The following is a 14,192-nucleotide window of genomic DNA, read 5'->3' on the forward strand; positions in this document are numbered from 1 at the left end:
CCTCAATTGTTGACTCTTAGTGTTGGCATAGTACATTTGTTACTGTTTATGAAAGAATGTTGAAATACTACTAACTGTAGTATATAGTTTGAAATAGGTATATATTTCTTCCCTATATGCCCCTCTATTATTAACTTCTAGTTGTATTGTTGTACATTTGTTCTGGTTCATGGAAGAGTTTTCCAGTATTTGTATGGTTAGTCATGGACATTGCCCACCATAGGATTCAGTTTTATGCATTCCCATCTTTTGACCTCCAACTTTCCTTCTGGTGACATATATGACTCTGAGCTTCCCCTTTCCACCTCATTCATGCGCCATTCGGCACTGTTAGTTATTCTCACATCTTGCTACCGACACCTCTGTTCATTTGCAAACATTTAAGTTCATCCTAGTTGAACATTCTGCTCATACTAAGCAACCGCTCCCCATTCTTAAGCCTTATCCTATATCTTGTTACCTTATTTTCCATGTCTATGAGTTTACATATTATAATTAGTTCTTATCAGTGAGACCTTGCAATATTCGTCCTTAGGTGTCTGGCTTATTTCACTCAGTATATTGCCCTTGAGGTTTTGTCATCAACCCAATTTTTTTTTTTTTTTTTAGGATGGTTTTGTTCACACACCATACATTCCATCCTAACTAAACAATTGAAGGTTCTCTGTATGGTCAAATATTTATGTGTTCACCACCTTCAGCACTATCTATATAAGGGCATCCACATTTCTTCCACAAGGCAGGAGGGAGAGCCAAAGAAGGTAGAGAGGCAAAAGAAAGAGGGAAAAAAATGACAGCTAGGACATAGCAAAAGGAAAAGTAACCTTAAATCAAAGTAGAGTAAAGAGTCAGACAACACCACCAATGTCAAATGTCTAACATGCCTTCCCTATCCCCACCTCTTATCTGCATTTACCTTGGTATATCGCCTTTGTTACATTAAAGGAAGCATAATACAATGATTCTGTTAGTTACAGTCTCTAGTTTATGTTGATTGCATCCCTCCCCCAATGCCTCCCCATTTTTAACACCTTGCAAGGTTGACATTTGCTTGTTCTCCCTCATAAAAGAACATATTTGTACATTTTATCACAAATGTTGAACACTCCAGATTTCACCAAGTTACACAGTCCCAGACTTTATCTTTCCTCCTTTCTTCTGGTGTCTCACATGCTCCCAACCTTCCTCTCTCAACCTGATTCATAATTATCTTTGTTCAGTGTACTTACATTGCTGTGCTACCATCTCCCAAAATTGTGTTCCAAACCATGCACTCCTGTCCTCTCCTATCACTCTGTAATGCTCCCTTTAGTATTTCCTGTAGGGCGGGTGTCTCGTTCACAAAGTCTCTCATTGTCTGTTTGTCGGAAAATATTTTGAGCTCTCCCTCATATCTGAAGGACAGCTTTGCTGGATATAGGATTCTTGGTTGGTGATTTTTCTCTTTCAGTATCTTAAATATATCACACCACTTCCTTCTTGCCTCCATGGTTTCTGCTGAGAGATCCGCACATAGTCTTATTAAGCTTCCTTTGTATGTGATGGATTGCTTTTCTCTTACTGCTTTCAGGATTCTCTCTTTGTTTGACATTTGATAATCTATTATTAAGTGTCTTGGCATAGGCCTATTCATATCTATTCTGTTTGGAGTATGCTGTACTTCTTGGATCTGTAATTTTATGTCTTTCATAAGAGATGGGAAATTTTCATTGATTATTTCCTCTATTATTGCCTCTGCCCCTTTTCCCTTCTCTTCTCCTTTTGGGACACCAATGATACGTACATTCTTGTACTTTGTTTCATCTTTAAGTTCCTGGAGACGTTGCTCATATTTTTTCATTCTTTTCTCCATCTGCTCCTTTGCATGTAGGTTTCAGGTGTTTTCTTCTGCCTCTTGAGATCTGCTGTTGTACATTTCCATTGTGTCTTTCATCTCTTGTGTTGTGCCTTTCATTTCCATAGATTCTACTAGTTGTTTTTTTGAACTTTCAAATTCTGCCTTATGTATGCCCAGTGTTTTCTTTACAGCCTCTACCTCTTTTGTGAAATATTCTCTAAACTTTTTTAATTGATTTAGCATTAGTTGTTTAAATTCCTGTATCTCAGTTGAAGTGTATGTTTGTTCCTTTGACTGGGCCATAGCTTTGTTTTTCTTAGTGCAGTTTGTAGTTTTCTGTTGTCTAGGCATCTGACCTCCTAGGCCACCCCAATCAGGTTTTCCCAGATGAGAACAAGCTCAGGTCACAGAAGGAGGAATTATTCAGTACTTGGTTTCCCTGATGGTTATTCTTAGAGGATTGATACACCTGTCTGGTGGGCATTCTTATGCACTAGATAGATAATACCTCTTAGGTTTTAATGTATTGGAATAGCTAGAAGTAAATACCTGAAACTATCAAAATCCAATACAGTAGCCTTGACTCTTGAAGACGATTGTGTAACAATGTAGCTTACAAGGGGTGACAGTGTGATTGTGAAAACCTTGTGGATCATACTCTTTTTTATCTAGTGTATGGATGGATGAGTAGAAACATGGGGACAAAAACTGAATGAAAAATAGGGTGGGATGGGGGGATGATTTGGGTGTTCCTTTTTACTTTTATTTTTTATTCTTATTCTGATTCATTCTGATGTAAGGAAAATGTTCAAAAATAGACTGGAGTGATGAATGCACATCTATATGATGGTACTGTGAACAGTTGATTGTACACCATGGATGACTGTATGGTATGTGAATATATTTCAATAAAACTGAATTTAACTTAAAAAAAAAAGAAAAGTGATAAAAAAGTGTAGGTCAGGGAGTGGTGGGATAGAGAATGAGGAGTTTGTTTTTTTCATTGTTTGCATGTTTGGTGTATTAATTGTTCGATGAATAATAAATTATCATGAAAGTAAAAAAAAAAAACAAAACAAAACTCATGGCCATTGACATACAGCTCACAGTGTGTTACTCTGGCCCCCCTCAAAACAGAATGGGTGTGAGGGAGGGTACTCAAAGACCACCTGCAGGAAGGGTGTCCCCTGAGGGCCAGGCTCAGAGAGGTGAGCTGGGAGTGATTGCTAGTGGCTTGATGTATCCAATCACTCATCAGAATGGGGGAGCTTAGAGCAGATGGAGGAATAAACAGTAAACAAATTAAGAGGTCCTACTAACAAAAGAGTATCTGCAAATGCAGGATGTATGAAGTTAGGAAGTCCAGCATCCAGTGGGGAAGGTGAAAACTCTTGAAGCCAAACTAGGCCAGGCATTGCGTCTTCCCTCAGTGACCCTCACCTGTTTGGGCGGAGGCAGCACCAGGGTTTCTCTAGATTTAAGAAAAAGATTTTCATGCAACCAGGACCAAACTTAAGTGGGGCATGAGTCCCTCTTGTCCACAGGGCCAGCTATAGAGAGTACTCTCTGTCCTACTCCACCCCCACCTGACTTCCAGGTGGCAGAACACAGGGCTGCACTTGAAAGAGAGCTGGACAGTGCGAGCCAGGGAAGCCACTTTCTCATCACCTAGGACAGGCCCAGGAACCTCTCCTGCAGCTTGTGGCAGGGCAAGATCACGTGAACCTAGAAGAAGAGATCCATAGCTGACCCCCATCCCAAAGGCTGAGACTCCATACCCATCTTTGGTCAGTTGGGAGGTAAGAACCAGTCAGTGGCACTGGGTGGTGTGACAATGTAACACGACTAAAGCTCACAACTTCAGTAGAAGGCAAAGGTCCCTGAAGATACCTGATGACTATTGTTACTTCAGAATTCAGTCATGAGGTGGCCCAGTCACCCTGCTGGTAAGAGGTACCTCTTGTATACTCCATGCAAATGTATCTTCTGGCCACTAATGCAATTAGGTAGTAGAGAGTTTAACTTACATGATCTTTAATGAAGGCCCTCCAGACTGGAATGCAGCTTGGGCTCCTGGTCCCAGCAATATATTCAGGAAGGACACGAGGCTAGAAACTCGTGAAGGAGGAAGTGTATGGGGCCTGAGGCTGGGAGTCTGCACACGGGATGATGAGCTGGGCCACCTCACTCAGGGCACAGAGCACACCTGGATGGGCTGTGGGGCCAGGGAGCTGGGACTGAAATGGTGGGACCAGAGACAGCACAACCAGAGACAGCACACGGTCCCCAAGGCCTCCCTGCAGTCTTCAGTGCGTCCTTATGCAGTGCCATGCATCCACTCTCAAAGTTCCATTGTGGTTTTTTGTTGTTGTCATCGTCCTCTTTATCTTCCCCCTTACTTTTACCTTACTTCTTAGATTAGTTGCTGGTAGGGAATGTCAAATAGCCATGATAAGACTCAGTGACATCTTCAGAAATTTTTTTAATCTTCAGTTCTTCAAGGCTATCTTCCTCATTTCTTGTTTTAGGAGACTTTTAAATTAGTTATTTCTGGGATTGTGGATACAGTAGGCTGAAGGAGTTGAGCATGCTCAAGGCAGACAACTAAGGTGTTTGCTAAACACACACATGCACAAACGAGCACACATCTGCATGCACAAGCAATCATGCAGCTGAAAATTAAATATGGTATATATCATTTATAAGAATAGTTTTAAATTAATTCATTTCCCTCTTTATACTTTCTTTGTTTTTTCCTCTGTACCGTTTAGCAAAATGGAAATTTTTCACAATTTAGAACTTATAAACCACAGCAGAAATAACTCTTAAATGATCAGATCTTCAAAACCTATAAAAACCTTCTACATAAAGTTGTTCTTGGGAGACTCCTTATTGACAGAACACGGAGATACAAGACCTAGCTATAAGAAATTGCTTTTAATTTAGTTTTTGTTTCAAAATCCTTACACCAAAAATTTAAATACACAAGGTGGCGCCATGTTTAAACCAAAAGGATTTTCTAAATTATTCAGGTACCTCTATAACTACCACCTTAAGTTTATATTTTAAAAAGAAAAAAAAGAATTCAAGAAAGGATAATAGAATACAAAAATTCTACTCTCTAAATTTCTTTACTATCATGAGGAATGTTCATAAATATTTCCATTGAACTGCTTAATCTGAGTAATACTGTCTAGAATTCAGCAGTTTTCAATAAATCCAGAATACATTTCACACTTTTTAGCCTTGTATTCAGAAACTCTCGTGATACACTCCCCATCTACATTTCAAAACTTACTTCCAACTCTGCAACCTCATGGTCTGTTTGTGGAAGCCAACAGCCCACTGTTCTCCACATTCAGACCATACATACTTTTCCCCACATTGAACACCCTCCTCCTTGCTTCCCCAGTCTCCAGATGTCAAAATCCTGACCATTCTTCAAGATCCAACTCAAAGTCCCTTTCCTATACAAAGCTTTGCAAGCTCTTCCACCACCAGGAATTAATCTCTTGGGCATCCAAAGTGCCACAAATGTCTGATGAATTAAACCCATGGCTTTAAAATCACACTGTTATAGTTCAAATCCTGGCTCCTATACCTTTTTTTTCCTAATGCATTTTTTCATTGTGAACTTTAACATATATTCATGGAAGAATGAACTTGGGAGAACTACTCAATTCTGTTTGCTTCAGGTTTTTCATTTGCACAATGAAAATAATAACAATACTTACTTCATAACACTGCTTTAAGGACTAAAAGAGAAAATACATGTTCATTACTATTGTGTATGACTACATGTAACAAAATGGCTTAAACAAGGATAAGGTTTACTTTTCTCACAAAACTTGGATTTGGAAACTTGGAGTGCCAAGTAACCAGATGCCTTATATTTTCCTGTGTGGCCGATCTTAGCCTGTGATTTCATGGTCACAAAATAGCTATCATACCTCCAGGCATTGCAGCTGCATTCCAAACAGAAAGAAAAAAGAGGGCAAAGAACTAAATGTCTGTGCCAGCTGAGTTTGTAATTATCAGGAAACAAAAGGTTTCCTACAACACTGCCGAAGACTTTCATTTACATCTCCTTGGCACAGAACATAACAGTCTCTTCCCCACTATCCAGAGCTGCTGAAGAGCCTGGAAAAGCGACTTTTTATGGCTAGATGTACTATTATCCCAAATCAAATTAGAGTTCTTCATAAAGAAAAATGGGGAAATGGATATTGGGTTGGCAATCAGAGCATAGTCATGTCACTTAGCATAGTATCCGTTTATAGTACATCCTCAATAATATTAGTTGCATGAAATAAAAACAGATGATAGCTAAGTGTTTTTGCCCTGATGAATTATATGTACCTTATCTTACGATGTACCTATGAGACCTTGATGGCAGGGTCCACCTATTTCATCTTCATTACTGCTGAGCATCCTAAAATTCCGCCTTTAAACTCAGCAGGAGTTCTAGAATTATTTACAAAAGAAATTCGTAGCCCTGAAAGATACAGTTCCCAGGAAAAAATATTAGAAGATATCAAAGGCCTCCTGGGGAAGTCTAGTTACAAGCTAATTCTCATCAGGGGTTATCTAACTGAAGGAGTCAAATAAAAGGACACAATGGACATGACGACAGACAGCTCTAACAGTATGTCTAAATAAAGGTAACCTTTGGGTTGGGGGTTGTATACAGTTAATTTGTGACTTGATCAGTGATTCCTTAAGTTATGCATTTTCAGGTGGCTTTCTTCCAAACTTAATACACTTGTCTGGATCTCTAAAAGATCCCAATAACAATTGTTAAAAAATACTAAATTGTTTTCAACTTATAAACAGTAATCAACTTTTCCATCCATCAGAATATGAAAAAAGAGGAAATCTGATTTCAGGATATTTTTAAAAGGTAATAAAAAATAATAAAAATCCTAGTAAAAAGGAAAGGTATTGGAATTACTTTGAGATTCTATTATTTTCCTCTACAAGCTTATATTTTTTTATTTGGTACATCTGAAATCTCTTAAGATTACAGGCAAGATGCAGAGCATAGCCTCCTCCAAGATGCTAGGAAGAAACCTTAGCTTAGGTAAGGACACATATTACATTACCAGGGAAACTACCTGGTGTCCTTCAGCAATTTCATTTATTACATTTAATGCAATTTAGGAAAGGGTTTTCCACTCTGTAGATGTTGCTACCGAAACTTTTCCTATTATAAGACATGTGGAATGATGATGGATATTTAGTCAACTTGACCCTTTATTGTATGAGCAAATCGCCTTTTCTTTTGTCCCCTTTTGCAATATCGAGACTCTGGCATCTCAAAGCTCAGAGATTAATAGTTCTCCCAGCTGGTCATCTCCAACATGGCTTTCTTCATTATGTTTAAGTTAGTAAAATCCATTATTTAACAAAATGTAAAGATAAATTATATATACTTACATTACTTTTTTTAAAAAGTCTTAATTATTTAGAAAAAGTGGAACAAATTTTTGATAGTTTCTAACTGTAAGAGAAAAGAGCAGTTCCAGCAGTTAAAATATAATGAAACATGAAAGTCATTACAGGGTATAAGAAAAGCCAAATTAACTATTAATATTTACTTTTATAATCAGGACTCGTTCAAGTGTGATGGAGATGGGAACACTCATCCCACAGAGCTTCGTTAATGAAGCGGGCTTCTCCATAATGAAGCTAGCTTCTTACAATGCCAGCATGAGCAAAGAGGAAACAGTACTTGAGAATACTGATGTCCAAAGACAGAGGCTGCTGAAAAAAAAACACCAAGGCTCATTTATGGGTGGCTACTGCTCAGTGCCCAAGTAGAGAAGAAAGGAGCCAAACAGAATTATTACCCTGGATGTAATTAGTGCTAAGGACACAGGGTGCTGTAGGGACACTTGGCTGGGGATGCACAATTTCACTGAAAGAAGCCAAGAAATAATTCCTCAGTTGAAAAAATACATCAATATCCTATTCCACGTTTACTGGAGAACGTATCCCTGATGTTCGCTTTATAAGGAAAGGAGGTAAAAGTATGCCTCTAGACTCCACTGTAGGACCTTGGGCAAGTCACTGCCATTTGTTTTCAGTGTCATCTTATTAAAAACTACTACTACCTACCTACATAAGGTTGTGTTGGGATAAAATGAGAAAACCTACACAAAATGCTAAGAACACAAAAAGCAGCTATTGTTATTGTTCATTTCATGAAAAAATAAATCTATTTCACAAATAACAATCCCTCCTTCTAGTATCTACTCACTGCCTTCTACGTACCAGATACCATGCTGGGTACTTCATATATATTCTCTTTACTCCTTCACTCTTCTCCACTTCCCATTCCTAGAAGGCAAATTTTACCCCCATACAACAGATGAGGAAACTGAAGGCAGAAAAGTTCATCCACTCGATCCGCAGATCTTTTTGAGAGCTGAGAGTGTCCCGGGGCCTTTCCAGGCGCTGCGGAGATGGCATCAACAAGACCGAGTCTCCCCTGCACCACGTTTCCTACAGCCTAGGTACTGACCAAGGGGGTAGACTGTGGTACCATCAACCGACAGGAGTGAAACAAATCAAGAGTTTGGAGGGAAAGTTAGGGTTACATTTTGGGGGTATATGTTCAGTTTGTGATGCCTATTACTAGTCCAAACAGAGATATCAAGTGGACAGATAAATGCAAGAGTCTGGTCAGCAAACACGGCTTACAAGCCAAATCTGCCTGCTGTTTTTTTATTGTCCTGTGAGCTAAGAATGGTTTTAACATTTTTAATAGTTGGGGGAGAAAAAAACAGAAAGAAGAATATGTTGGGACACATGAAAGTTATATGAAATTCAAATTTCAGTGTCCATAAATAAAGGTTTTTGGGGAAAAAACCATACTCATTTATTTACATATTTGTATCTGGCTGTTTTGACGCTATGACAGCAGAGTCAAGCAGTTCCAACAGAGACTTTATGTGGCCTGCAAAACTTAAAATGTTTACTTTCTGGTCCCTCACAGAAAAAGTTTGCTGATGCCTAGTCTAGAGTATACGTGGGGACGGGAGTTAACAGCATGTCATCCCAAGCAATGTGGGCTGGATGACATCACCAGGATGCTCGTAGACTAAAAAGGAGGGTCCTGCAGCCTTAGTGTGTGTGTGTGTGGGGGGGAGGTTGGAGCAAACAGAGACATCTGGAAAAGAATGGTGATGGCTGAAAGCACACAGTAAGAGCTTGAGAGGCTGGTATCATGAAAGCCAAGAGAGGAAAACTTCAATGAAGAGGCAGATCTGCAGTACTGAATGGAGCTGACAGATCAAGAATGACAAGATGTAGTCACTGGATTTGGCAATATTTGTGACTGTCACAAATGGAAAAGTTTCAGTGAAATGCTGGAGATGGAAATCTCCAGACTCGAGGAGTGGAAAAATGAGTGAGAAATGAGGAAGCAAAAGCAGTAAGTTGATACAACTCTTTTCGTAAGTTCTACTGTGAACTTATGGTAGCTGAAGGGGAATAGAAGAACAAGAAAGATTTTTAAAGATGAGACGAGCATATTTATATGCTACTAGAAATGATCCAGTAGCAGAGAAACCAATAATAGACAAGGAAGAGGAGAGAATTACAGGAGTAGTGTCTGAAAGCATCAGAAGGAATAGAATCTAGAGCTTAATTGGAGAGCTTAACCTTTGACAGTGCAGGGTTACCTTTTCCACTGTAAAAGATGAGAATGTACAGACCAAGTGCACAGAAGCAGGGGGTTGGGTATATGATGCTGGGAAGATACAATCTACTTCTATTTTCTCAATCGAATATAAGCTTTACTGGGGTACTGGGCAAGGCAGTGTTTGAGAAGACAGGAGAAGGAATGAGAAACATCTTGGAGAGGAGAAAAGTAAAGTCACTAGAGAAATAGATTAACATTGCCTAGCAAGGATGGGGGGCCATCTGAGATTTGTGAGCATGGATCTGAAGTGAAAACAGTCAGCACAGTTGATTATTCCAGATGGATTTAATCAATAGTTATCAAAGGAACCACAGGCTGGATTCAAGCTTGGTTCCCTCTTATGTCAGTGGCTGTGTCCAAACTGTGGCTATGACAAAACTCATTCTATCCCAAAAGATACATGTTAACATAGGGATGCACCGTTATGATCAGTTTTTCACAATTTATGTCTATTCAATTACCAAAGAACAAACGGCCATATTTTCTCCCTAAAATAGTGCCACTTAACCTTTTATTTTTCAGGCAGTTGCTCTATGAAGTACTGTGGCTCACATTATTTACTCTCCTATCACTGATCTAGAGTGATAATTTTGGAGCACATAGCATCCTCAGATACTTACTATGTCACAAATATTTCCATATGCAAATAATTTCTGATAAAAGCAATGGTGTGTTAATCTGGCATTTCCAGTCATGGCTCGGCCCACTCCAGAAAGTATTTACTGCATTTGCTGAATTAATGAATCTAAATTTGAGAATAAAATATGATTTTTATGAAGCAAATGCAAAAGAAATAAAATATCCTTGAATTAGCACATCCAATGCATTTCCAAATTATTCTTTCATGTGAATGATCTCATTTTTATTCTACTCAAAACAAAAATTTACTTGCAATAAAAGTCTTCTCAAAAATTGTTTGATCAGTTATGTTTCTTATCTTGATGTTAACCAGAAAGACCATATATTTTTACTATCAGACTGTTTTCTTTCTTAAAAACCTTATATTTAGTATTGTAAAACTCCCATATATGCTATTACTTTATACAAATACTAAATGTTTCCAGCAGAGGGCTCAAGAATTCTATTATAAGTAAAAAAGGAAAAATACTCAAGGTCCAAATAGTAACTACTGTAAAAAACGCTTTCAGAAAGCAATTCCCATTTGAAAAAAAAAAGAAAGTTCCTCCTCTCTATCAAGTAATTCCAGGTCTGTGGATTTACTTAAAAATAATACAAGAGAAGGAAAAAAATTAGACGTACAATAAGGTGACATTTATATTCATGTACTTGTGGATAAATGTATTTACATCTTATTTAATTCCAGAAAAGTAACTGAAATAAATTATAATCACAAAAATCTATATAAAATTATTTAGGCACATCAGGAAAGATTAGAAGGAAAAAAATATATGCAATGTGTAAGTAAGTGAGAAATGGGGTAAACATTTTTTTTTTTCTTTTTACTTTCATTCTTATTTATGAAATAAATAAGAAGGGAGCTAGAAATTTTTTCCTAGATCAATTAGTATGTCCAACTGAGACCCTGGAGATATCTTCACAAAATAGGTATGGCCTTCCGTTTACTTTGATCTGATCTCAAAGATCCACTGAAGCCTTTTTTGCCTCAAGGATAAAGTACTGGGTTGCAAACTGGAGCAAATGCCAACAGGGATTTGTATTTTCCTGGATTATTTATGTTTGTATTTTATTTATGCTTATTTATTTTATGTATGCTTGTATTAACATTTTGGAAATTTTTTTTCATTTTTTTAAGGTGAAAAACAGTTATTTTTATAGAATTTACATGCCCCTTATTCTTTTGTTGATTTATACGTGGAACAACATGAAAATCTGGAGCCACTTCACTTTCATAGGTAAAACTAAGGGGAAGAACTACCACTTTATTCATGCCTACAAATAACATTAAGGTCCCTCTGGATTTTAACAACTTTTGAACAGAGGTCCTAATTGTTTTATTCACTCTATTTATTTACTTATACTCTGCCTAATTCCAGAAAAGAATCTGCAACAGTAATATAAGCATTTTAAAAATAGCAACATAAATAACTCAAGGTAAAGTAAAATAGGAAACAAAAAGTAAAATGTAGCCAGGAAAGAATGTGTGTGTATTTAGATAGACAGGCAGATAGGTATCTGTATATATACAAATACACATATACAAATATAAATATATAATATAGATACAGATCAGTATTGTATTTATATACATATATACAAATATATTTGAGATAGCTCTCTAAACATATCTCCTCTTAACTATTAAAAGCTGGCATGGGACTCGCAGGGGTGTAAATCTCCCTGGCAATGCAGGATATGACTCCTGGGGATGAATCTGGACCTGGCATCGTGGAATTGAGAACATCTTCTTGACCAAAAGGGGGGATGCCAAATGAAAAGAAATAAAGTTTCAGTGGCTGAGAGATTTCAAATGGAGTTGAGAGGTCACCCTGGTGGACATTCTTACGCACAATATAGATAACACTTTTTAGGTTTTATTGTATTGTAATAGCTAGAAGTAAATACCTGAAACTACCGAACTCCAACCCTGTAGCCTGGACTCTTGAGGATGACTGTATAACAATGTAGCTTACAAGGAGTGACAGTGTGATTGTGAAAACCCAGTGGACTGCACTCCCTTTATCTGGTGTATGGATGGGTGAGTACTCCCCCCGGAAGTAGGGGAGCCAAGCTGGAGCCATGGCCAACACAGCAGCTGCAGTTGGACTGACCGACGCAGCTGCAGGATTCACAGGCTGTTACGTTTTGTGAGCCATGAAGCCATGAAGCATATGGAGCCTCAAGTAAAACACATTTTTCAAAGATTTCCAAAATCTGTAAGACTTACAAAACATTTTTGCTAATTCTTTGAAGGCTATGCGTGAAGCCTTGAGCCTCACTGAGGAAGGCCTTCAGTGGTGCCTATTACGGAGGGGGGTTTGAGCCCAAAATGACAAAACCGGAAGCAGCCATAATCCTAGGTGTGAGCCCCACTGCCAATAGAGGAAATAATAAGAGATGCTCATCGACAAATTGTGCTCTTAAATCACCCAGACCAGGAAGGATCTCCTTATTTAGCAGCCAAAATCAATGAAGCTAAAGATTTCCTAGAAGGTGAAGTTAAAAAATGAAGTAAATGTATAATGAAAATTTTAAGTTCATGTCAGGTTATGTATAGGATTACCAACTTTTTTTATTAATAAAATGCCTCAAAGCTGTAAGTGTAAGAAATGGTTTAGTATAAAGCCTTATAGTTTTAAATTTGAGAATTTTAAATCAGATTACAGATTATTTTAGGATATTTGGAGGTTAATTATTACTTATAGATAAATGTACTTATCCTATTTGTATAGAAATATTATTCATCACTCATTTAGATAATAATGGGGTAGCTACGTGTACCAGGGATTTCTCAAGGCAAGGTTAAGGGGACAGCCCCAGCATTCAAGGAGCTCCAAGTCCAATGGGAGGCTGATAAGCAGGTAATTAAAATACAATGATGTCAAGATGGAATTAGCACAAACTGTTGTATAATAGGGACTCTTAGCTCATGGAGAGGAGGTTGTTCCAGGCACAGAGGACCACACTGTAAAACTCAAAGGCTCAACTACTTGGAACCTTACAGCTAAAAGTGAATTCGCTACGACATTGATGTAAGAAACTGATCCACATATGTATGTATCATATTTAACAGAACTCAGATTAGATATTTTGCAGCTGTTGTGACCAAGTTTAAACACTACTAGAGAAACTGAAAATGCCCTCTGTATGAAAATATTATTCAGCTTGGTCTCTGAAGAATTTATACACTAATGAATTTAAATGACATTTGAAGGCAAATGGGTCACAACTGTTCTAACATTAAAATATACAGAGTATCATAGGATCTTAACCAGAAGAAACATATAAAATACCTAAGGAAAATTACAGTCTGTGGTCACCAAAAGAAGTATTTTTTATTTCACAGATCTAAGATGAATATATTTTACCACCTACCATCTAAACTTCCTTAAATCAACTTAGAGTTCTTAATTATTAATGGAGTACACAAGAAATTTCAAGGTAAAAATAGCAGAAATAATCATTTGGTGTTGGTATGTGTTTTAGGGCATTTTGAAGTATGGTTATATGTGCTGTTTCAGTTTATTTTTCATTCTGTTCCCATTTAAAATCTTTCTAATCAAGTCTGTTCATTGTAGTTTGGAGTATCATAAAGCATAAGTCTAAGACAGCCAAAAAAAAAAAAAAAAAAACCACACAGACACACTAAAAAAGGAAATATGACTTACTACAAGGTTAAAAAAGTACAAATCCTAAAGAAAATCCTAGCCTCTCCGGGCCCTGAAACCTAACAGGTATTTTCCTGTAGACATTAAGAGAGTCGTTGAAGGATCTATCTGATAACACTTTCAACAATATATTTTATAGAGCACTGCATAAAAGATAAAATTTAACAACAAGATTCTTTAAAACCCAGACATTAAGTTTCTGATTTTCTGCCTCAATCCATGTATAAATTTTAGAATATCCTGATCAGAGGTTCTCAATGGAGGCAGAACCACCCCATAGGGGACAATTTGGAAATTCCTGTGGTCACTTTTGGTTATCCCAGGGAGGGGGACACTACTGGCG

At 37.6% G+C, this 14,192-nt stretch overlaps 1 protein-coding gene and 1 pseudogene across 15 annotated transcripts in view; one reads left to right on the forward strand and one right to left on the reverse strand.

Moving 5' to 3' along the window:
- The window catches only part of KLHL32 (kelch like family member 32), a 318,742-nt gene that overhangs the window by 97,602 nt on the left and 206,948 nt on the right, over positions 1-14,192 (reverse strand). The window lies entirely within an intron of this gene.
- Positions 12,261-12,691, forward strand: LOC119539200 (annotated as a pseudogene).

This window comes from Choloepus didactylus, chromosome 7 (assembly GCF_015220235.1).
Source record: "Choloepus didactylus isolate mChoDid1 chromosome 7, mChoDid1.pri, whole genome shotgun sequence".
In the NCBI taxonomy this organism is placed as follows: domain Eukaryota; kingdom Metazoa; phylum Chordata; class Mammalia; order Pilosa; family Megalonychidae; genus Choloepus; species Choloepus didactylus.